The sequence below is a fragment of the Pelodiscus sinensis genome, chromosome 5, assembly GCF_052426305.1.
Source record: "Pelodiscus sinensis isolate ZL-2025 chromosome 5, ASM5242630v1, whole genome shotgun sequence".
NCBI classification, from domain to species: domain Eukaryota; kingdom Metazoa; phylum Chordata; order Testudines; family Trionychidae; genus Pelodiscus; species Pelodiscus sinensis.
In genome coordinates this window covers 47,500,519-47,523,266 of record NC_143056.1, presented here as the reverse complement: position 1 = coordinate 47,523,266, position 22,748 = coordinate 47,500,519, and the positions used below count along the sequence as shown (strand labels likewise).

General features: G+C 45.0%; 1 long non-coding RNA gene across 1 annotated transcript in view; it reads left to right on the top strand.

The window, feature by feature from the left end:
* The window catches only part of LOC142829111 (uncharacterized), a 96,778-nt gene extending 76,608 nt beyond the window's left edge, over window positions 1-20,170 (top strand). The window contains exons 3-5 of the long non-coding RNA XR_016349626.1: window positions 12,617-12,709; window positions 18,238-18,354; window positions 19,566-20,170. This is a non-coding gene — a long non-coding RNA (uncharacterized LOC142829111). The remainder of the gene's footprint in view (window positions 1-12,616; window positions 12,710-18,237; window positions 18,355-19,565) is intronic.
* Window positions 20,171-22,748: the final 2,578 nt, after the last annotated feature.

Sequence of the window (22,748 nt, the reverse complement as noted above, 5' to 3'; positions counted from 1 at the left end):
TTTAAATATGTGCAATTAAACTAAATGTTGATCTCATGACCTTGTTTAGCATTTGTTTATTATTATCCTTACTTATTTGTAGCTCCATATATTAGACTGTTATTAGGGGTTCTGCAAAATTATTTAGAGTGTAAAAGGGTTCCGTGGCCAAATAAAATTGGGAAACACTGATTTAAGGAATAGAAAGCCTATCTTATGAGAAGAGACTCCAAGAGCCTGGCTTGTTTAGGTGAATGAAAAGAAGTCTGAGGGGAGATATGATTGCTCTTTATAAATATGTTGGAGGGATAAATACCACGGAAGGAGAGGAGTTATTTAGGTTAAATGCCAATGTGGACAAAAGAACAAATGGCTATAACTGGCCATCTTCAAGTTTAGGCTTCAAATTAGGTGAAGGTTTCTATGCATCAGAGGAGTGAAATTTTAGAGCACTCTACTGTGACACTTTGTAATTTCAAAATAGCACTCCTGGAACCACCATATTTTTTGCTGTCATATAATTATGGTATTTTGTACAGTGTATGCCTTGTGAGGTATCATCTGTTGGACATTAACAGCCTGTTGTATCATATGTGCTATCTTATATAATATAATGAAGTTTTGCCATGTGTGTGTTACTGAACTAGGTTGTGAGGTTGGGAACACTACAATAAGTACAACAATGCAGTAGCCAGACATGCTGATGGCTCATTAAAGGAAATCTACTTTCATCACAGCCATCATAGGAGGTTTCTTAGAGAACTTGATCAATGCTTGCCCAATGGGATTGGAACTCCATGTCAGAAACAAAAATCTTTCTAGAAAGCTGGAAGAAACTATGAAATAAGGGGAAGTGGCATTGTGACTTGGCCTGACTCTCCCTGAAACTCAACACCTGAAAGTACATTTGGAAGACATAGACTTTGAATTGGGGAGGGTAGTCCTGGATTATAAGGCAGTTTCAACTTGTGTACTGATGAACTCTACTATCTGTCAAAGTGACAAGGAGTCCTGTGGTACTTTATAGACTAGCAGATGTATTGGAGCATAAGCTTTCGTGGGAAAAGACTCACTTTGTCATGCCTCTGACGAAGTGGGTCTTTGTCCATGAAAGCTTATGCTCCAATGCATCTGTTTAGTCTATAAGGGTATGTCTACACTGCCACCCTAGTTCGAACTAGGGTGGCTAATGTAGGCATTCGAAGTCGCAAATGAAGCCCGGGATTTAAATATCCCAGGCTTCATTTGCATCTTGCCGGGTGCCGCCATTTTTAAATCCCCGTTAGTGCGGACTCCGTGCCCGCAGCTACACGCGGCACGGAGTAGGTAGTTCGAATTAGGCTTTCTAATTCGAACTCCCGTTATTCCTCGTGGAATGAGGTGTACCGGTAGTTCAAATTAGCCTAATTCGAACTACCTACTCCGTGCCGCGGGTAGCCACGGGCACGGAGTCCACACTAATGGGGATTTAAAAATGGCGGCACCCGGCAAGATGCAAATGAAGCCCGGGATGTTTAAATCCCGGGCTTCATTTGCGACTTCGAATGCGTACATTAGCCACCCTAGTTCGAACTAGGGTGGCAGTGTAGACATACCCTAAGGCACTATAGGCCTCCTTGTCACTTTTGCAGATCCAGACTAACACGGCTACCCCTCTGATACTATCTCAGGGTGAGATACTGATTGATTCAAATCCTGTTGAGTTTATAGAACTTAGATTGTGAATTTACTTTTATTTTTTAGGTAACCACTTCTGATTGCTACTCTTACTAAAATCTGTCTTTCTATAGTTAATAAATCAGTTTTATATTTTACTTACAACAGTGTGTTTTGGATGAAGTGTTTGGGAAATCTCAGCACAATTTATAAAGGCCAGTGTCTGTGTGTCCATGCCACATAGAAGGAGAGGCATACTGGGTAATGAACATAATTGGTCAGGATTCTGACAAGGGCAAAACAGCACAGTTCTGGCTACAGTGGCATATGATCCATCAGTGACTGCCAGTAGCAAAAATCCTCAATGGCTGGAGACAAGACACTCCTTAAGGTCTTTAAACTTAAGGGCATTGTGTTTCTTTCCCCTCTCAATTTTTCTTTTTCTTTTTCTTTATGGATTTTCCCTGCATTCTTCTAAACTAACAAGGTTCTGGACATAACTGAATTATTTTCATACTGTCCCAGGTAAAAATCAAATCCAAGGTCATGTCTGCCAATGGAACAAACATACATCCACATTGAAAAGGAATGTGTAACTGGATGTATACATTCTACATGGAAGAGGATGGTATCAGAGGCCCTGAAAGTAGGACTAGCCCCACTCTTGTGACCCTGTCAAACATGTACGACAGGGAGGAGGCCTTTAAAAGCATGAAACTGTATTCACAAGGTGGGACGGTTACCTGAAGGAGCAGACAGCAGTGATCACTCCTGGAGTCACAGGGGAAATTCCCAGACAGGAGACATTCACCCAGATCCCGAGAAGAGTACAGCAGATTCAGAATGTGTTCGACTCAGAGGCCCAGCCAGAATGGATTCCCAAAACTTTCTATGATGGCGTTAGATCATTACAAAACAGCATGCACTTGCCTTCCATCCTGAGGGAGGAGCAGTAGATACAGGTCTCTCTTATAAGCGGTGGAGAATGCAGGTAGTAGATGAGTTCTGCTGTGAGTGGAGGGAACCCCTCTCTCCACCTCCCCGCCCCTGCCCACACAAGAATGTGCTTATGGTTGTAAAATCCATCATGAGATCTGGAATGGCTAGAACCATCCCATCCATATGATGGTTCAGGGCAACCACATCAACCGTCCTATGGACAGGGCCCAAGGAGGCCCGGGAGATTAGTTGAGGGAGTGTATGTGTGTGGCAGGGAGGGGGGTTAGGGCAGAGGGTTGGAGTTTGTTGGGGGGAAGCAGGAATCGGCATGGGGATGGGACTGTGGGAGGAGGCTCAGGGCAGTGGGTGTGAGGGTACAAGAGTCAGGCTGGGGGCTGAAGTATGTGGGGAAGTACAGGAGTTAGGGCAGGGGACTGGGAGTGATGGGAAGGGTGTGTGTGACTGGGACCTGGTTACCTTGCCTGGTTGGTGGACAGGTCCCTGCCCTGATGCTCCTGTTTGCTGCTGCTGCCACAATGGAGCTGTGGGTTGGTTGTGGGGAGGTACTGCTACAGAGAAACTGGCAGAGATGTGAGACCCCCCCCCCCCCCCCTTGGCCTGCTGCTCCCTTCCCCAGCCTCTTCTTAGGGGTCGCAGGCCACAGCACATGACATGGACAACACATGTGCTGCCCGGTGTCCACTTAGGGGGCAGCAGGACAGATGCAGATGCACCAGTAGCCCAGCTGGGAGCATGCATGCTTCCCCTACAGTATGCCCCAGCTGGCCTCTTTACCCTTCTGGCCTCACCTGGCTGCTTGCATCAGGGTGCCAGCACCACCCTGCACTAGAAACCCATCTGGGAGAGTGCACTGCAAGCTGTGCTGCTTGCCAGCCGGCTCTCAGCAGAGCACCCCATCCAGCTTTTGCCAGAGTTTAGTCAGCTCTTGCTGGAGTAGGCACACTGTCTTAATTTCACTTCTTATTGAAGCCAAAATCTCTTCCTACGTGAAGGAACTTATGCTGCGATCAAAAAGGGAGCATTGGCCATGAAGTGGGCCATTGAAATTTTGCTCTACTACGTGCTGGGGAACCCCTTTTTTCTCCATATGGACCACATACCTCATCAGTGGATACACACACTGAGGGATACAAACACAAGGATCATGCGTTGGTACATGGCCCTCCATACAGTTTCCCAGTGCTGGTTTCTTTTAATAGAATAAGAATATCACTGTGGATAAAGAGGACACGTCAACCACAAGGAATTCTTTTTGAGAGGAACTACATATATGGGTGCATAGACCTCATAAGATGAGGTAGGGGCCAGACAGCCCCTGACTATAGGGCTTGCTCCATCTGTCTATTATTAGCAGTGACACATCCCCTTTGTATTGGTGCACATAACAAAATTCATGGCAGGGGTGGGGCCAAGAGCTTTTGAGTGCTGTAGGGGCCTCAAGCCTGGCTGCAGGAGTGTGATGGTTCCAGCTGGGGGTGTGGGCTCTGGGGTTAGGCTGGGAATGAATGTCCCAGGGCTGGGACAGAGGTTTGGGGTTCAAGGACTCCCATTCTCTCAGGGAGGAACTGCAGAGGGTTTATTATAGAATGTCTTGAAATAGAGTTTCCATGTGAAAAGTCTGACCAGTATTTTCAAGGATAAGAAACTTTCTGACCAAAAAGTGACCCAAAACTCCTGATGTGGCACCTAAATGGTTTCTTGCATGCTGGTCACTATTGTGAAAATGCTACAGTATGTAGATGTACATTTCAAAAAAGTGACTGACATGCGAATAGCTGACTTCTTATCCAGTGCCTTGCAGTATGAAAATATGGCAATGCAGGATGAGTATCATTTGTTCAGTTTTGAGCTGGGAATAAGTAGGTTGGGTTTGGGGAAGAGTGGGTTGATATTTTAAGGACATCAATTGGAGGTGTCATGAGATTTCTTGGAAAATAACCTCTAAAGCCAAGTGGCTTGTAGGCACTCTTACCATCACAACTAGAGCTGGCATATTTTGGGGGCAATCCCTCTTTTAGTAGCTCATCTTAAGTCCATTGTATTGCTTTTTTCTTTTCTGAAACTCTTTTTAAATAAAGGCCACTTAAGCTTAATTTGTGAGTTCATTAGACTCTCTTCAACCTCTCCTTTTTATGCTAAAAAGAATCCTTATGTTTCCCCAACTCACTTCTTGTTCTGAAAGATATAAATATGGTACTATTATATAATATCATACTGCAGTAGTACATAGAGCTCCCAGTTTTACTGTATATTAAAATGCAATACAGATTATTTTATAATATGCATAGTAATGTTTAATAATAATAATGCCTATATATTATATAGTAAATTACTTATATTATACTTGTAGCACCCCTCTCCACCCAGTTATCTTCTTTAATGCCAATCTGCTTACATGTTTTGGTGGACAGGTCTGGGTTCTTCTGGATCCCACCATACACTCAGCAGGGTGTATCTTCTTTATTTTTTCCTATGAATTTTTTTGGCGGTGCCTCTACCCCCCTCACTCCTTCCTGGCAGGGTCACCAGGGCAATTTGGGAGGAAAATTCTAACCACAGAGTAATCCCCACTTACTTGCCAGATAGTTGGAGATTTCCAAAAAATAACACAAACACACACAATATATTCAACACAATAATTACATTAAACAGGAAACAATTATAACAGGGTAAAACACTATTTTTAGGTTCACGGGTGCCCACACTGCTAATACCTGTGACTTCCCCAGTCATGTGACATGGTGTAGCAAATGTAAGATTAGTGTCCCATTGATACATGTACTTTGTTGGGGCCCTTGATTACCTATGACCACAAAATTCTTCTCTGCAATGGGTTAGCAGTGTGGCTGATTGGGTTCAGTACAGCCCAAAGGACTCACAAGTGGGAGAAGGTGGTAAATCCCTCCACAGGTTTAATATGCAGCAGGTTATAAAATCCCAAACCCTTACTCCCTGGCTTGAGGACACAGTTCAGGTAGTAGGGGGTCCCCAGTCTTGACTGACTGACTAACTAAAAGATGGTGCACTCACAAACTCCATGACTGATCCTCCGGTTCAGAGATGACTCTGGACTCCTCAGTCACTGCAGAGGGCTGATCTCTGCTAGCAGGGATCCTCTTCAGGCAGGTATCAGGCTGCTTCAGTCCCAGGATTTCCCCTCACCACAAAAGGGTGCAGGGCTCAAGGTGCAGATTACACAACTGTACTAAAATCCAAGCTGTAGTCTTCTAGGCCAGTGCCCAGACACACACACAGCAGGCAGCAGTCCTGAACTAGCTGGCAGAGCAGAGCTGACCATGTGGTGACTGGTCTCACCCAGGGAGCTGGAAGGCTAACTCAGCCTGGCTGGGGAAGTTCCCCAGCAAACTCTACAAACTGGGACTCATCAGTGGAGAAGGAAAACCCAGCTGAGGGATCTTGCTTTCAGGTCCCTAGAAGCTAGTTCTCAGGGGGGACCATTCATGCAGGCCTGGGGCTTACCAGCTCCCCACAAAACCAGTCCTGCCCTTGCCCTGGCTGGCTCCAGACTGACTCATAAAACAAATGGCTTCTCCCCTCTCTTGAACTCCCTGGGAGGGGCATCTCACTCCCTATTTTTTGCCGGACAGACTCTGAGTTTGTCTTGGCTCTCCCTCCCTACCAGGGACAGAGTGCCTCTTCCTGAGCTGCCAGCAGACAGAGCCCCAGAAATCTAGGTAATCTCCTTGGGGGCAGAGCCGGCCCGAGCCATTCATGCGCCCCGGGCCCTGGTGATGCCCCCGGAAGTGCGGCTCATGTGTGGCCCCGCCCCCAGGTGCCCGGTGCCCTTGGGCCCCCGGTGCCCGTGGCATGCGCATTAGCCCCGCTCAGCCCCCCCTACAATGGGGCGCCTCAGGCGGTAGCCCGGTCAGCCCGTAGCTTGGGCTGGCTCTGCTTGGGGGTTACACACTGATAAAAAGTTGAAGTGTATTATGTGTATGTATTTGTATCTACTGTACATGGCATACATTTTACATTTAATATACAACCAGCCAATTAGCCTGTCATAAGACGGGATTTTCAGGTCTCTCCTTCACATCGGTTTTCTTTCCTGAGCCTCCGGTCTCTCGCTCCGTGTCACTTTTTCTCTCTCTCTCCTCCTCCTACTGCCTCCCCCTCTCTCTCTCAGCTCTCCTCCACCTTCTGCCTCTCTCTCCGTCTCTCTCTTTCTCTTCTCCCCCTGCCTCTCACTCTCTCTCCGCTCTCCTCTGTCTCCGTTGGGGATGCACACTTGTCCAGGCCCCATCCCCTGGCTGTGTACATTGCCGCCCCACCCCTCTTCACCTCTCGCTGTGATGCTCAGCTGACTTCTGCACCGCTCAGCTGGGATGCCGTGGGGGAGCAAGCAGAGCAAGCGGCCATTTGGGCTCCCCTGCGGTGGCCCGGATGAGCGGCGCAGAAGTCAGTTGAGCGCCACAGTGGGAGGCAAAGGACGTGACTCAGGTAACAGCGCCGCCCGGAGGGAACAGCCAGCATTTCAGCAACAGTGCCGCCCAGAAGGAACAGCCAGAATTTCAGCGTTACAAACTCTGAGGGCGTGTCTACACTACAGCACTAATTCAAACTAATTTAATTCGAATTAGTTAATTAGAACTAAGCTAATTCGAACTAGTGCATCTAGACCTAAAAACTAGTTCGAATTAGCGTTTTGCTAATTCGAACTAGCATGTCCACATTGAGTGGACCCTGAACCGAGGTTAAGGATGGCCGGAAGCAGTGCCGACAGGGCATCAGATTAGGACTTAGAGTGTGGAGCTGCTGTCTCAGGCTAGCTGAGGGCTGTGCTTAAAGAGTCCCGACCTCCACCCCGGACAGACAGTTCTCAGGGGTTCCCCGCTTGCTTGTCTAACTCTATGAGGGACAGCAAAGCAGTCCTGTCTTGGAGTGCCCTGAATGCCCACACTCGGCATATCACAGCACTTGGCCATCAGACCGGCTGCACTTGCTGCAGGCTGCCATCTTGGGGAGGGTCAACTGGGGGGCTGCAGGAGAGCTTCCACCCCAAGGAGCCCGCAGAGCCACCCCAGTCCTCCCCATCGGGGGCTCGTACCCCATTCCTCCCTCACCTCCTTCCATTTACCCCTCCCTAGCCCCCCTTCCTGATGTATAAAATAAAGGACACGCGTGTTCATAAATAGAAACTCTCTTTATTTAACAAAACTCGGGGAGACTGGGAAAAGGAGGTAGGAGAGGGGAAGAGAGAGGGTGGGAGAGGGGAGGGCAACTAAAACGATCAGGAGTTTGGAATAGGTCCCTTATGAAGAGAGGCTAAAGAGACTGGGACTTTTCAGCTTAGAAAAGAGGAGACTGAGGGGGGACAGGATAGAGGTCTATAAAAGCATGAGTGGTGTGGAGAGGGTGCATAAAGAAAAGTTCTTCATTAGTTCCCATAATAGAAGGACTAGAGGACACCAAAGAAAAGGAATGGGTAGCAGGCTTCAAACTAATAACAGAAAGTTCTTCTTCACAAAGCAAATAGTCAACCTGTGGAACTCCTTGCTGCAGGAGGCTGTGAAGGCTAGAACTATAACAGAGTTAAAAGAGAAGTTAGCTAAATTCATGGAGGCTGGGTCCATGGAGTGGTATTAGCCAGGGGATAGAAATGGTGTCACTGGCCTCTGTTTTGGAAGTCAGGAGATGGATGACATGAGACAAATGGCTTGGTCATTGTCTTCGGTCCATCCCCTCCTGGGTAGCTGGTGTTGGCCGCTGTCGGCAGACAGGCTACTGGGCTAGATAGACCTTTGGTCTGACCCAGTGTGGCTGTTCTAAGCTCAGGGCTCAGGGTCGGGGGTCTCACTGGACCACCTTGATTTTCATGCACACCTGCTCCTAGGTGGCCAGGCTGGTAGCTATCCTGCCCTAGACGGCCACTTTCTGTGCCTAGTGTGGAGGTCGTGGATGAGGTCCATGATGTCCGCACTAGACCAGGCGGGTGCCCGCCTCTTGCGGCCCCGGGCAGGCTCCTGGGAGCTGCCAGCCTGGTCCCAGGAAGAGGCGGAGGGCTGGGTGGCAGCGGGTGGCTGGCTCATGCCGTGCCAAGTACAGGGTCTGCTGGCTGGATGCTGGCAGTCTTTAAGGGCTCCGGGGCCGGGAAGGGGGCAGAAGAGTTTCCCTGGTGGTGCCCAGAGTGGCCACCAGGGAAAGCTGGGGAGGGCTAGCCTCCCACTAGTTCGAATGAAATGGCTACACAGCCCTTAATTTGAACTACTTAATTCGAATTAGGTGTTAGTCCTCGTAGAATGAGGTTTACCTAGTTCGAATTAAGCGCTCCGCTAGTTCGAATTAAGTTCGAACTAGCGGTTTGCCTGTGTAGTGCCTATCAAAGTTAATTCGAACTAACATCTGTTAGTTCAAATTAACTTTGTAGTGTAGACATACCCAAACATTGGGCTACTATATATATATGATATGTGGCGGCAAACAGAGACAGCTATCCCTGTGTCTACCACTGATATGATTATGTATGCATGCAACATGGATTTGACATCTCGTAAGCAGTTACATATCTCTTAGTTTTATCCCTGTATTTGATTGTGAAGCAGAGGTACGTTATTGACTGACTGTGGAACTGTACCTGGAATGATAAAGGGCTGAAAATAGTATCCCAGTTGAATGGAGTGGCATACACAGATAAGTCAGTTGGTTTCTGCTATTCTGATTGCCATTTAATAGAGGGTATATTTATAGGATTAGCTGTTAATCACAAACCATGAAAAGAGTTACTTAACTTGACATATCATTATAATATTGGATGAGCACAAACAAATAACTTTAATATACAAAGAATATTAATCTTGCTATGCTTTTTTTTAAAAAATTCAAGCACTTGTGTTATACAAATAGGTATTTAAAAGACTATGCATGGACATGGACTATGCAACCAGCAACAACTAACCTTGCAGAGTGTATGTGTGTGTATAGAAGCTCAGTAATATAAATTAGTACCTTTTTAAAATTACTGTAAACTCTGTTTTCTCTAATTATAACAAACCCTAGAGTTTTAACCATTTAATAGTAATTTTTACTGTCTTTGCCATTATTTTCCTTTTGATTTCTTTAACTACATGTAACTTGAGCAAACAGTGTTAAGTGGGGAAACAGATGTGATTAAATAGCCTGTAATTATGTCTTTAGTCATCTGTTACCAGCACCAGGCTCCTCCTGCTATTCTGACCAGAAAAAGTGACCTAACTGATTTCACCAACAGCCTTGCCAGTGCCTGATGCAGAATAGATGGCCTTATTAAGCAATCAAAAAATTCAACCATTATAGTGGAATAGTAATCAACAGTATTTATACTTTTCACACACCAGCCCCACAATACACAATCAGGACCATGAATTCTGCTAATTGGGTACCTTCTGCATCCAGAGGTGCCTACAATAAGAAACAAAAGGGACTTGAAAATTAGTATTTGTAGCAATTAGTTTCTATCTAAAGGCTTAGCCCAGTTCAGGGAAGCCATAGTTCAAACAGGGATTATTATAGTAACTATGGTATTTAAATATCCTCTGCCATTATTCAGTGTAGAATATAGCATAGCAAAACTAATTTGGATTTTCTCTTTAGAAAAGAATTATTTTGAATTTTTACAATCCCAAACTATGCACTGTTTGTTTTTATGGGATTTTTTTTTTACATTTCCAATATTAAACACCTCTCTTTTAAAGATTATGATCTTGTTTGAGACTAGCTGTATAGGCTGTTAAATACATTTATTATTGAGGGGCTCAACCCTAAAGAATAGTACAGAATGTGTGGTGCCATTATTTTTTGCAGAATGATCTGTACTTCAGTATTGACATGTTTCATAATTCATGAAAAATCCAAGGACTGAAAGTGTAGTGTTTATAAAACATATGAACGAATTCACATCTGTAATATAAAAATACTTAAGGAAAAATGTAGGTATGTATGTTTGCATTTTATTTGAAAAAGCTAGCAGAGCATTTACAAATGGGCCCCAATGAAAGCTCGGTGGATTATATTAAATTGGTTACAAAAAGCCTTTTGCCCTTTTCTTTCTTTTGAATCTTTAGCATTTCTGACGTAATAATCTGATAGACAAATCTGTGCTTTGGTTCTTGCCATTATAGACTCCCTGCTGTAGATGCTTAAAGGGCAAATTAACAGTAGCACAATTCGAGTAACCTCTTCACCTCTTCTACAAAGCATCAGCTGCATGTTCTTGCTTTTCTAAGGCTCTCCATATGGTTACAGCAGGACCTTAACAATAGAATACAAAAAAAAGCTTAGAATTCAAGAAGAAAACTGAGGAAATAGGGAAAGAGAAGCAAAAAGTCTTTAAGTCAAACCTCAGTCTGATTTCTATTTGAAGGTTATACTTGACAATAGAAATGTACCATCTGCAATGTATTAATAAATGGCAATTCTCATTAATTAAATGCTGTATAATCCATATGTGATTAAGTATTTGACCTTACAAAGATTGTTATTAATACAAAATATTAGATTATGAAACCATTAAATTATAGGAAAATATTGGTACTTTGAGGACAATCAGAATGATAAATGTGATCGTTTTTAGAGATACTGTACTGTACCAACATTTTCCTCTGACTGATTGCATTACATATTGATATTAGCAAGTATCAGTATGTAGTGCAATCAGTCAGTAGAAAATGAGTGAAATGTGAACTAATGAGAGCTAATTGTCTCATATAATAGCAAGGACACAGAATTCTATCAATTAAATTAGTTTGAGTTGAAACAACTATCAGCATAATAATGTTGATAATATCAACCAAATTAGTTGTAATGAAATAAATGGTATGCTAAAGACCAGAGCTACCCACCCCCATCAGCCCCCACCCTATTCTAACCAGTGAAGAGAACCTTGTTAGAGCTCAGCTTACTCATAGGTATAAAGAATGCATCACTTGGCAATGTGTTACTGTTTTAGGGGTGGGAGGAAGCTGTCAGAGGGGGAGAAGTAAAGCAGAATCTTTGAGATTCTTGGCCCAGCAGTCAGAAAGCAACAGATGGCACAGTAATGCTGCTGGTTGGGCACTGAGTTTGCCTAAAAGCAATTTGAATTTTTCAGATAAGATCCTGAGATTTATTTTTCTGAAATTCCACTATTTTACACCTTTGCCCTTTCTTCCTGCAATAATTTTGTACTTCTGTTAAAACAGGCATAAAGTGTTTGTCAGGTTTTCAGCTTTATATACCCATACTGCTTATTATTCATATTTCCACTATCTGAGAGACTGGTAGTTCTCAAACTTTCAGTATCAGTGACCCCTTTCAAACAGCAAGCCTCTAGGTGCCACTCCCCTTATTTTTATAAGTAACACTATTTTACATGCTAAATTTCATCCTATTACTTAGGATGAGGAACAGGGGTGCCTTTCCAGATTTTGGTGAGGAGGGGGTGGACCTGTGCATGCCCTGCTGTTAGAAAGGGGAAGAGAGTGAGGGAATGGAAAGGGCAGATGAGGACAGTGGCTTCAGCAGTGTTACTGAGCATGCTCAGTGCAAGCCAAGCAGCAAATGGGCGGGGTGTGTGTGTGTGAGGGGAGAGGGAATGACTCCATTCACCTTCCCTCCCCCCCGCCCCCCACACATCATCATTTTGTAGAGCTAGTAAGGCACTGGAACATTTTAAATTTTTTTTGGCAGATAACTTAGCAATTAGCTGACAGGAGCGCTGTATCTAATTCCTATATACACGAAAAAATTAAATATTAGACTCGCTCAGCTCTAATATTAACATGTTCTGACATCTTATGGCAAGTCACTTAAGGGACACCACTTAGCCTTAAAATTTTAATATATAGTTTTACTTTCTTACTAACTGCAGAGAGAGTGTGAGTGAGTGAGTGTCAGGATTCCTGGGCTCTATTTCATCTCTGGCAGTGGAGTGGGGTCTAGTGGGTTACAGCAGGGGGCAGATACATTTGGGCTCTATATATGATCAGAATGGCCATACTGGGTCAGACCAGTGGTCCATCTAACCCAGTATCTTGTCTTCCAACAGTGGCCAATGCCAGGTGCTTCAGAAGGCATCAACAGAAGAGGCAGTCATCAAATGATCCATCCCCTGTTGCCCATTCCCAGCCCCGGGAGGCAGGTTTGTATAATTTTTGGTGGTGCCCCATTAACCACGCCCCTGACCCCCATTAACCAGGCCTCTGGAGGTAACATGCTCGGGGCAAGATGGACACATGACCAGAAGTAAAAGGTGAATAGTCGAAGGACTATTCCCACCATCCTCCTACCAACAGGGATGAGTTTGGCCCCCACCACGCCCCCCTCATGAAACTATCCTGCAATTGCATTAACCCAATGTGTGTGACATTAACTCGGGGGCAGAGAGGCTGGGAGAAGTGTTCCCTCTAAAGCTATGTCTACTCTCGCAGCTTCTTGTGCAAATACAGCCGTTCTTGTGCAAGAACCCACAGAGCATCCATACTGTCCTCCTGCTCTTGCGCAAGGATATTTACAGTATGGCATGGTAAGAGAGGGCGTCTTGCGCAAGAGCTATGCTCTTTTCTAACAGGTGTAAGCTCTCTTGAACAAGAGGGCAGTGTGTATGCTCGGCAGGGGAGCTTTCTTGAGCAAGAGAGCAGCCACACTGCCATGGATGCATTTGCGCAAAAGCACAGCTCGCACATGGCAATGTGGATGTTCTTGCGCAAGACTTCTTGCACAAGAACCCTTGCACAAGAAGCTACCAGTGTAGACATAGCCTAAGAGTTTCCTCCCATGAGCAGAATGAATTTTGTGTTGTGCAGCAGTGCTGAGTTCATGTGGCTTGTTTGGATGTGTCACTGTGGCACCCAAGTTATTAATAAATATTTTATAAACCTTTACCTTTTCTCTCTGCTGCCATGTCTCCTCTCCTTGCTCCATCAGCTCTCCTGGTGCCTGCTGCCCCCAACTCCTCACCCTCCTCTGCTGTCCTGACTCCTGCCCTCACCCTTCCTGCCATCAGCCCTTCTCTCCTCCCTATGCCCACTCCTCTAATAGCCCCACTCTGATCATGCAAGCTACCCCTCCTCATCCCCTCTCCTAACACCTCCCTCTACACACCTGCCCTGCCTCTCTCCTCTGGTGCTGGTCCCTTCCCTGCAGGTGTCTGCCCTTCTGCTTCACCCCCAGAATCCCCTGGCACCTGCACCTTCTCTTAGCCCTGCACCCTCCTGGTGCCTCCTCCTTCCCTTACCTGCCTCTGCCCCCTTTGCCCTCTTTTCCCCAGATGCCCACCCTCTTCCCACCCTCTGCCCCCATTCCCCTCATGCCTCTGTGTCCTCACACATGACTTACTCCATCCCCATCTTTCTCTCGCAAAGGAAAAGCTGCAAGCAGCTCAAACTCTGTTGCAGTTCAGAGCTGCCTTTGGAACCAGGGCTTGAAGCTTTAAGCAGACCTCAAATGTGAAATCAAGGGGTTCAAATTTGGGAGGAAGGGTACTGTCCCCCATCTCCTCATAAATGGTGCTCATGAAGGGAAGAAAAACTTTGTCAGTATCACTTTTCACAGCAGATGTAGCACAGACCCGGAACAGCCTCTGTCAGCAGCAGGCCCAAGTACCCCACAGGCAGGAGGTGCTCTGATTGGGATGTTAGAGCAGCGCCTGCCGGTGGGGTGCTCTGGCCCACTGCAGGCAGGGGCTGCTCCTACGTCCTGGTCAGAACAGCTCTTGCCTGCAGTGCAGGGGGGTCACTCCATCTGGACTGGAGAGCCCCCTGCTGGTCCCCTTTATTCAGTTAGCAATTAAATGGGGATTTTACATTCCTAGTGGAGACTTACCAGTGTAGATTTCATAGCAGACTTGCTAGCTAGTGGGGAAGCTGCGAAAAGTGATATTAACAAACAATATTTTTTACAAATATTACTTTTCACAGCAGCCTTGTTAGCACCACATTGCCACCTTTATTTCTGCGCTGTTGCTGGCACCAGATATTGCCTTCAGAACTGGGCAGCCAGAGACAGGTGGTTGTTGGTTGGGCACCCAGCTCTGAAGACAGTGCCACCACCACAACCAGCAGCACTGAACACCAGAAATAAGGGTGCCATACCATGCCACCCTTACTTCTAAATGTTTGCATTGGGAGGAGGAGCTAAGACAAATTTTAAGGTGGCTATAGCCCCTGCAAACTCCCACTAATGCCACCCCTGCCTGTATTAAATAGTAAATTACTTTTCCCCCCATCTCAGTGTTATGTGGTTTAATGCAGCTCTTCCACTGCTGAACAATCAGTACTTCTAATGTTGTCTCAGTCCCACCTTTTAGTCTCTAGGTAAGAAACTTGTGTGCATGATCCTACAATCTCCAGAGTCCAATTTCCTTAGCGGTGAAATACAAATATATATTTGTTTAGCTGCATTCTATTTTTACAATACTTTTTGAAGTAACTACACTACATTGTGATGAAAAGGTTTGTGCAATTTTCTAACATGCCTAATGTCAATGATATATTTTAAATATATCTTTGCTTCATGCATGCACCTGTGACTTCCTCGAAATAAACTTGCTACCCTCAGTTTGAGAATCCCTGCTCTAGGGCCTAGAGTCTAGGCTATGTTGTTAGTGTGTGGTCTGAGCAGAGTAACAAGCACCATGGTATTGGGCTGTCCCTGCTGTGCCCCAGGAGGAAGATGGTGACCTGGGGAGGAGTTGTGCTCTCCATCTTGGTCTACCTGCTGCTCGAGGGAAGGAATAAACGGTGACAGGTTTACACCTGCTGCAGCATACCCTTGCTGATGAGCTAATGGAACTATGCCACCAGCTATCTGTGAGGGAGATGGTAGAAATAAGACTCTACCCAGTGCCTGCCCATATGAATGAGGGGAGATAGTGCCAGTGAAGCATACCATCTCTTCCTGAACACAGGCAGAAGCAGACTCCCTCTGCTCCCTTGTGCTGGTGTGCAGGATAGGCTTCAATCTGGCCAATCCTGATTTTTTTCTAGAAATGGAATTTAGATTCAAAGCAGGCTATCACTAGTGTCAGGATAACTTTTTGAGCATTTACTTTTCTTCTGTTATTCTGTATGGCCCCAATTTATGATTCTTAAATTATAATAGCAACAGAATAAATTTGTTACCTAATTCTCTTATCACATACTATTATAATTAATTTTCTCTAACATCCTACAGTGCATAGCATGTAGATCAGCTAATACATTATGCTGAAATATTTAATGTATTTTCTTACATGGAATCATAGGGTTGGAAAAGATCTCAGGAAGCCATCAAGTCCAACTCCCTGCCCAAAGCAGGACCAATCCCAACTAAATCATCCCAGCCAGGGCTTAAAAACTTCTCGGGATGGAGATTCCAACACCAATTTAGGTAACCCAGTTCAGTGCTTCACCACCCTTCTAGTGAAATAGTTTTCCTAATATCCAATCTAGACCTCCCACACTGCGACTTGAGACCAATTGCTCCTCATTCTGTCATCTGTCACCAATGAGAACACCTGACTCCATCCTCCTTGGATACCCTCTTCAGGTAGTTAAAGGCTGCTATCAAATCCCCTTCCCACTTACACTCTTCTGTTCTGTACACTAAATAAGCCCAAATCCCTCAGCCTCTCCTTGTAAGTCATGTACTCCAGCCCCCTAATAATTTCTGTTTCCCTCTGCTGGATTTTCTCCGTGTCCACATCTGTCCAGTAATAGGGGCCCCAGAATTGGATGCAATACTCCAGATATAGCCTCACTAGTGCTGAATAAAGGGGAATACAGTAAAACTCCAGTTGTCTGGTATCCAGTGGTCCGGCACTCCTGATAGTCTGGCACCACCTGGAACCTGGAAGTGCTCCAGGCAGCCAGACAATTGGAGCTGCTCTGCCCCGGGCTTCCCTGAGTCAGCCTCTCGTCAGTTTCAGCAGCGGCTGACTTGGGGACGCCTGGGGCAGAGCAGCTGGGGTGATGCTGGATTGGTCCCGCAGTGCTACCTCCCATATCCCCCACCCCACTCCAGCCTAGACCCCTCATAGCCCCCCCTTCCGATAGTCCGGCATATTTGATAATCCAGCACCCCTGGGTCCTAAAGGTGCCGAACTGCTGCTTAGCCAGTCAGCCCCCAGCCCGTAACAATGCTTAGGATTCTTCTGTTCCAAGTGGAGGATTCTGCACTTGTCCGTGTTGAACCTCATCAGATTTCTTTTGGCCTAATCCTCCAGTTTGTTTAGGTAACTCTGGACCCTACAACATATCCCTCTCTCCCCCTAGCTTAGTGTAATCTGTGAACTTGCTGAAAGTGCAATACAGCCCCTCATCCAGGTCATTAATAAAGATGTTGAACAAAACTGGCCCCAGAACTGACGCTGGGGTACTCTGCTTGACACTGACCATCAACCAGACATTGAGCCATTGATCACTACTCTTTGAGCTCAACAATCTAGCCAGTTTTCTATCCACCTTACAGATTATTTATCCAATCCATACTTCCTTAACTTTCTGGCAAGTATACTGTGGGAGACAGTATCTAAAGCTTTGGTAAAGTCAAGATATATCACATTCATCGCCTTCCCCATATTCACAGAGTCAGGCTTGATTTGCCCTTGGCGAATCCATGTTGACTGTTCCTGATCACTTTCCTCTCTCTTCCAAGTGCTTCAAAATGGATTCCTTGAGGATCTCCAGGGACTGAGATGAGGCTGACTGGATTGTCCTTCTCTTTTTAAAGACGGGCACTACATTTGCCTTTTTTCCAATTGTCTATGGCCTCCCCCAGATTGACACGAGTTTTCAAAGATAATGGCCAATGACTCTGTAATCCCATCAGCTAACTCCCTCGGTACCCTCGGATGCATTAGATCTGTCCCCTTAGATTTGTATATATCAAACTTTACTACATAGTTCTTAACCTGTTCTTTCTTCACCAAGGGCTGCCTGTCTCTTTCCCATACTGTGTTGCCTAGTGCAGTTGTCTGGAAGATGTCCTTGTCTGTGAAGACAGACAAAAAAAGCATAGAGTACTTACGCTTTTCCCACATCATCTGTCACTCATTCAATAAGGGTTCCACACCTTCCCTGATCACCCTCTTATTGCTAACATGCCTGTAGAAACCCTTCTTGTTACCCTTCACATTGCGCTTTGGCCTTCCTGATTACACCCCTGCATGCTTGAACACTATATTTGTACTCTTCCCTAGTCATCAGTCCAAGTTTCCACTTCTTGCAAGCTTCCTTTTTGGGTTTAAGCTCACCAAGGATTTCACTGCTAAGTCAGGCTGGTCACCTACCATATTTGCTTACCTGTTCCTATCAACAGCTACTTTTACTAGACGTTTCTTAGGTCCTTATTGTTCCAACTACTCTTCTAGTAAGACACAGATTTTTTTTTTTAAATAAAATAATCTATTATCTTACCCATTTTGAATCATCATTATTTTCTTCCCTTCATTTGTTAATGGACTTCCTTTTTCTTTAGTACTTATTTTCTTTCTGCTTATTCACAAGAGCCCTTTTTGTTCCCTTTAGCCCTTTTGACTCATTAATGGTAATATTACAATTTACAATCTGCTCAGAGTAAGTAGCTGAATCATCAAGGAGCAGAGAATGAATTGCAGCTTCATCACAATTCCTCCCCTGCTTTCCCTAGAGAGAGGAATAACTTTCTACATCCTTTTTTTTTTTGGTGCAGCTTACAACTTCTTGTGCAACAACCTGGAAAATCTGACCAACAATTGGGAGTTGATGATGTGGGGCAGAGCTAGGACTGGTTCTGTTCCTGCTGACTTGCTGGAGGAAGATGTATCATGTGAGTAGCTCCTGTTCTCTGTAACACAGCTGGTCATGACCTGAGCAGAGGAATAACAAAGGCGTTGCTCTTGGTGTGACCAAAGAAAGGCTGTGATGATGTAGTCCACTTCGTAAGTGACTCTGAGCATTTGTGATTGGCTGTCTTCCTCTTTTCCATTTCTTTTATAGGTTCCTTTTTAGCATCAGATCTTTCACCAGTAACTCACAAGGCTACATAGGTGCCTACTTGTTCTTTGAATTCTTTTTTTCAGAGGAAATATCTATTGAACCTTAATTATACCGTCTTTTAGGGTTCCTTAGCTATCTTCCATGCTTACAAATTCTAATAATTCCTCCCATTGTTCTTAGTCACTAGATGTCTTAATTCAAAGTTTGCTTTCCTGAAATCTAATTTCCTTATATTTCTATCTTCCTTATTATTCCTGATTCAAATAGCTTGTGGATCTCCTCATACAGATCTGAGAAATAATTATCCATCTTTATTCTGTAAATCTTGCTAGATTTCCGTAAAATAAGTCAGTATTAACAGTGGGGAAGGAGGGGCTGTAATATGCAGTCTATAGTCTCTGGTGTAACTTCTAGATTATTGCACAGAAATACTGTATAAAGCAAACTATATCTCATTTATTGTGTGAAGCTGTAAGAAAAAGTGTCTGGTTAATTTATAGAAGAAAAGAGAAAATCTCACCGAATATATCTATATCTATATACACACACACGCACACACACACATGCATACAACTGGAGTGTCATATGGAAATCTGATACAATAAATTCTGAAGCAGATACAATGGTTTTTCATTTATGTCTTTTGTCAATAGTAATCAATTGCTATCTGTACTAAAGATACCCTTGTGCAGTAGCTAGCAGATATGACATCTTAATATGATTAATTCAATTACTGAAATATCTTGCTTTCTTCAAATGTATCTGCTTTCAAATAACCTTCACATTTGGCTGCTGTATTTTATCATGTATATTGTGGCTTTCCCCCCCTTTTGTATTGCTTTAAAAAGACAACAGAACATGCTGTGAGTTAATGTTTCGCTTGTAAAAGGTTATGGATTAAGCTCAGCTGGTTTCTCAGGCTGACACAGGGTTCATGATTAGAAGAATGAAAACAAACATGAATTGAAAATGTCACTAACCTTTATTGGGCCCTGAGAATCCCTGAGCCTGCATGACAGGAGGCTTTCCTGTTTTCAACAGGATAAAGAAGATTGAAACAAAACAGCACGGATCTTGGCTATTTACATCTTTTAATGAATGCTCTTCACGTTTGGGGCCTTTTGTCAATCTCCCAGTTTTCAAGGGGTGAGCTGTGAAAAGTGCGGATGGTATCACATACTCTTATAAACCATGGAGTAGACATCTGTCTAGGATGCTTTTTCCTCCAAATTATGTTCAGTGTAAAGGACCATGTTTTAAGCTTCATTTACGACTGTGCATGTATAAGGAAGCCAATTATCCAGTCTGAGTGTTCTTTAGCAGAGGAGCTGAATAAAACCATCTGTAAATAATGCAACCAATTTTGTTTCACTTGCATTAAACTAGAAGGTTAACATTACTTAAGTCCTATATGATAGTATAGTTTGAACTTAAAAACTGTTTAATGAAAAATCTCTTTTATAGTAGGAAAGAAATTAATTCTTGCTCTGGCTGCTGTGTAAGAACTCTAGTAATCTGAGCAAAAGCAGGGACCAAAATAGACTGAAACAGAGTTCTTTTACATGCAAAACTTCCATTGATTTTGGGATTTCTGCCTGTAGAAAGATCAGGACCACTGTCCTGGTTTAGTGGTGTATCTGAGAAAGGCAGAGTGTTGTACAGTGTAACTGAAATTAGGGAAGAATTCTATTTGGAATTAGGCTTTACAAACTTAACTATCTCCTGGGTTTTTAGTACCATACATTGCTTAACTGATTGGTCAAATTACTGAATTAGTGAACTATGTGGCAAATATTTCCAACTTTCTCATAAAGAAACAGGATATATTTTTCTAACCTTTATTTATTTTTAATTGTAGGTTTTATTAACCACAATGCCTTCGCTTCACTGATTTCATAAGAAGCCTGAGAAAATATTTTATGTAGAAAGAACACAAGGGAGATCCTGAAACCAAATATAATACCTTCATATGAACTATAACTATCTAGTGGATATGGAATTTTAGGCTCACAAAAATAACTCTTTTGTGAAGTGAGGTCTCATAAACCAATACTTGGTACATAATTTTTTAGAATATCTTACTCTTTCATGGTGCAACTCTGGCATGTAACTTGAGATTTAATGAAGTGCTTTGGCAGAGTATTAATATTTGGGGGAACATAAACCTGCAATATTATTGTCACTTCAGCCAATTATAGTTTGTTCTTATACTACATAATCTATTTTACAGGTTGCAATAAGATCAGAGTAATATTTTTACAATGTGTTATAAAGAATTTGTTCTTGATCTGTAGCAATTTTCTACTTTTTAAAAAAACTACCCAATTGGAATTACAGGCAGTCCCCGGGTTACGTACAAGATAGGGACTGTAGGTTTGTTCTTAAGTTGAATCTGTATGTAAGTCGGAACTGGCTTCCAGATTCAGCCGCTGCTGAAACTGACCAGCGGCTGACTACAGGAAGCCCGAGGCAGAGTTGCTCTGCCCTGGGCTGCCTGGAATCAGCCGCTGATCAGTTTCAACAGCAGCTGAAACTGGACGCCTAGGACAGAGCAGCTGGGGCGCTGCAGGGACCAACCGGGCAGCACCCCAGCTGCTCTGCCCCAGGTGTCCCCAAGTCAGCCGCTGCTGAAACTGATCAGCGGCTGATTCTAGGAAGCCCGAGGCAGAGCAACTCTGCCTCGGGCTTCCTGTAGTCAGCCGCTGATCAGTTTAAGCAGCAGCTTACTTGGGGACACCTGGGGAAGAGCAGCTGGGGTGCTGCCCGGTTGGTCCAGTAGCGCCGAGGAGCGGCGCTGCAGGACCAACCCAGCAGCCCCAGCTGCTCTACCCCAGGCGAGAAAAGCCTGGTCTTCTGGGGGGGCGCACTAGCTGCACCCCAGCAGACCAGGGAAACCTGGACGGCAGGACTGCGGAGATGCGCCGCCGTCCCGCCCGCATCCTCCCCAGCTTTGCTCTGTGTCTCCCTGGTCTGCTGGGGGGTCTCCAGGAAGATGAGGAGCAAAGCCGCGGAGGGGCTTGGGCAGCAGGGCAGCCCAGGCGCTTCTGGGCTGTCCTGCTGCCGGCTTCCGCCGAGGCTTTGCAAAGCCGCGGAGGGGGTGGGGCAGCGGGGCAGCCCAGGCGCGCCTGGGCTGCCCCGCAGCCCCACCCCCTCCGCGGCTTTGCTCCGCGTCTTCCTGGTCTGCAGACCAGGGAGACGCGGAGCAGATTTTCTTGCCCTGGAGTACACGGGCGGATCTGCATAAGTCGGGGACTGCCTGTAGTCAATTAGAGCTTAGATAAATAGAGCCCTGCATGGATACAGAATTTATATCCTCATCTGCATCTGTATCCACAAAAATGAGATGCTGTATCCATGGATTTGCTGAGCTTTATAGAGAACCTACGTCCCATTATCAAAAGTGACTTAGGCCCATGAGAGTTAGGGGCCTAAAAATCTTTGAGGATCTGGACCCTGAGGTCAGATTTTTAAAGGTCTATAGGTGCTTTAATATGCAGATAGATGCCTAGTGTGTGTCTAAAGGCCACTAAAGATCTAGCTTCCAGGAGCCTATCCTCTGGTTTTCACTAGGAACTTACAGCCACGCTTCCCCCCCCCCCCCAAAAGACACATGGCTATACGTACTGACCTAGTCCCTCGGTGTTGACTCTGCTAGGTCAATGGAAGAATTTTTCTGCCAACCTAGTTACCACTTCTTGGGAAGTAGATTACCTTTGACATAGGTAGTATCTACACTGAATTGCTACAGCGGCACAGCTCCACTGTAGTGTTCTAAGACTAGACAGCCCTAAGGGGAGAAACCAATATGATTTAGGCACCTAACCTGCTTAGACTCTTGTAAATCTCATTAGGCACCTATATTCATCTCTAGGTACTGAAATACCTTTGGATGTGCCTTAAGGTCTAAAGTCACTGAAGTACTTTTGGAAATCTTACCTTATGAAAAGTTACTGCTACTTTCTATGTTCTTTGAATGGCTGTGTCAGGGGGTATGCCCCTGACGGGGGCTGCTGACCCCCTTTACTGACCCGCGTCTCAGTCCGGGCCCATACCATACCCCAAAGTCCCCAAAAGTTCAGGCCCCTCTACCAGGGGATATACGGTATCAAGGTCTAGTCCCTCTGAGGAGCCTCTCCCGGCCCCAGGCCTGGTTATCCGGGGGGGGGGAGGGGGCCTGCGTGGTAGGGGGACCCGGGCCCTCCCTCTCCACCGGGTCCCAGCCCA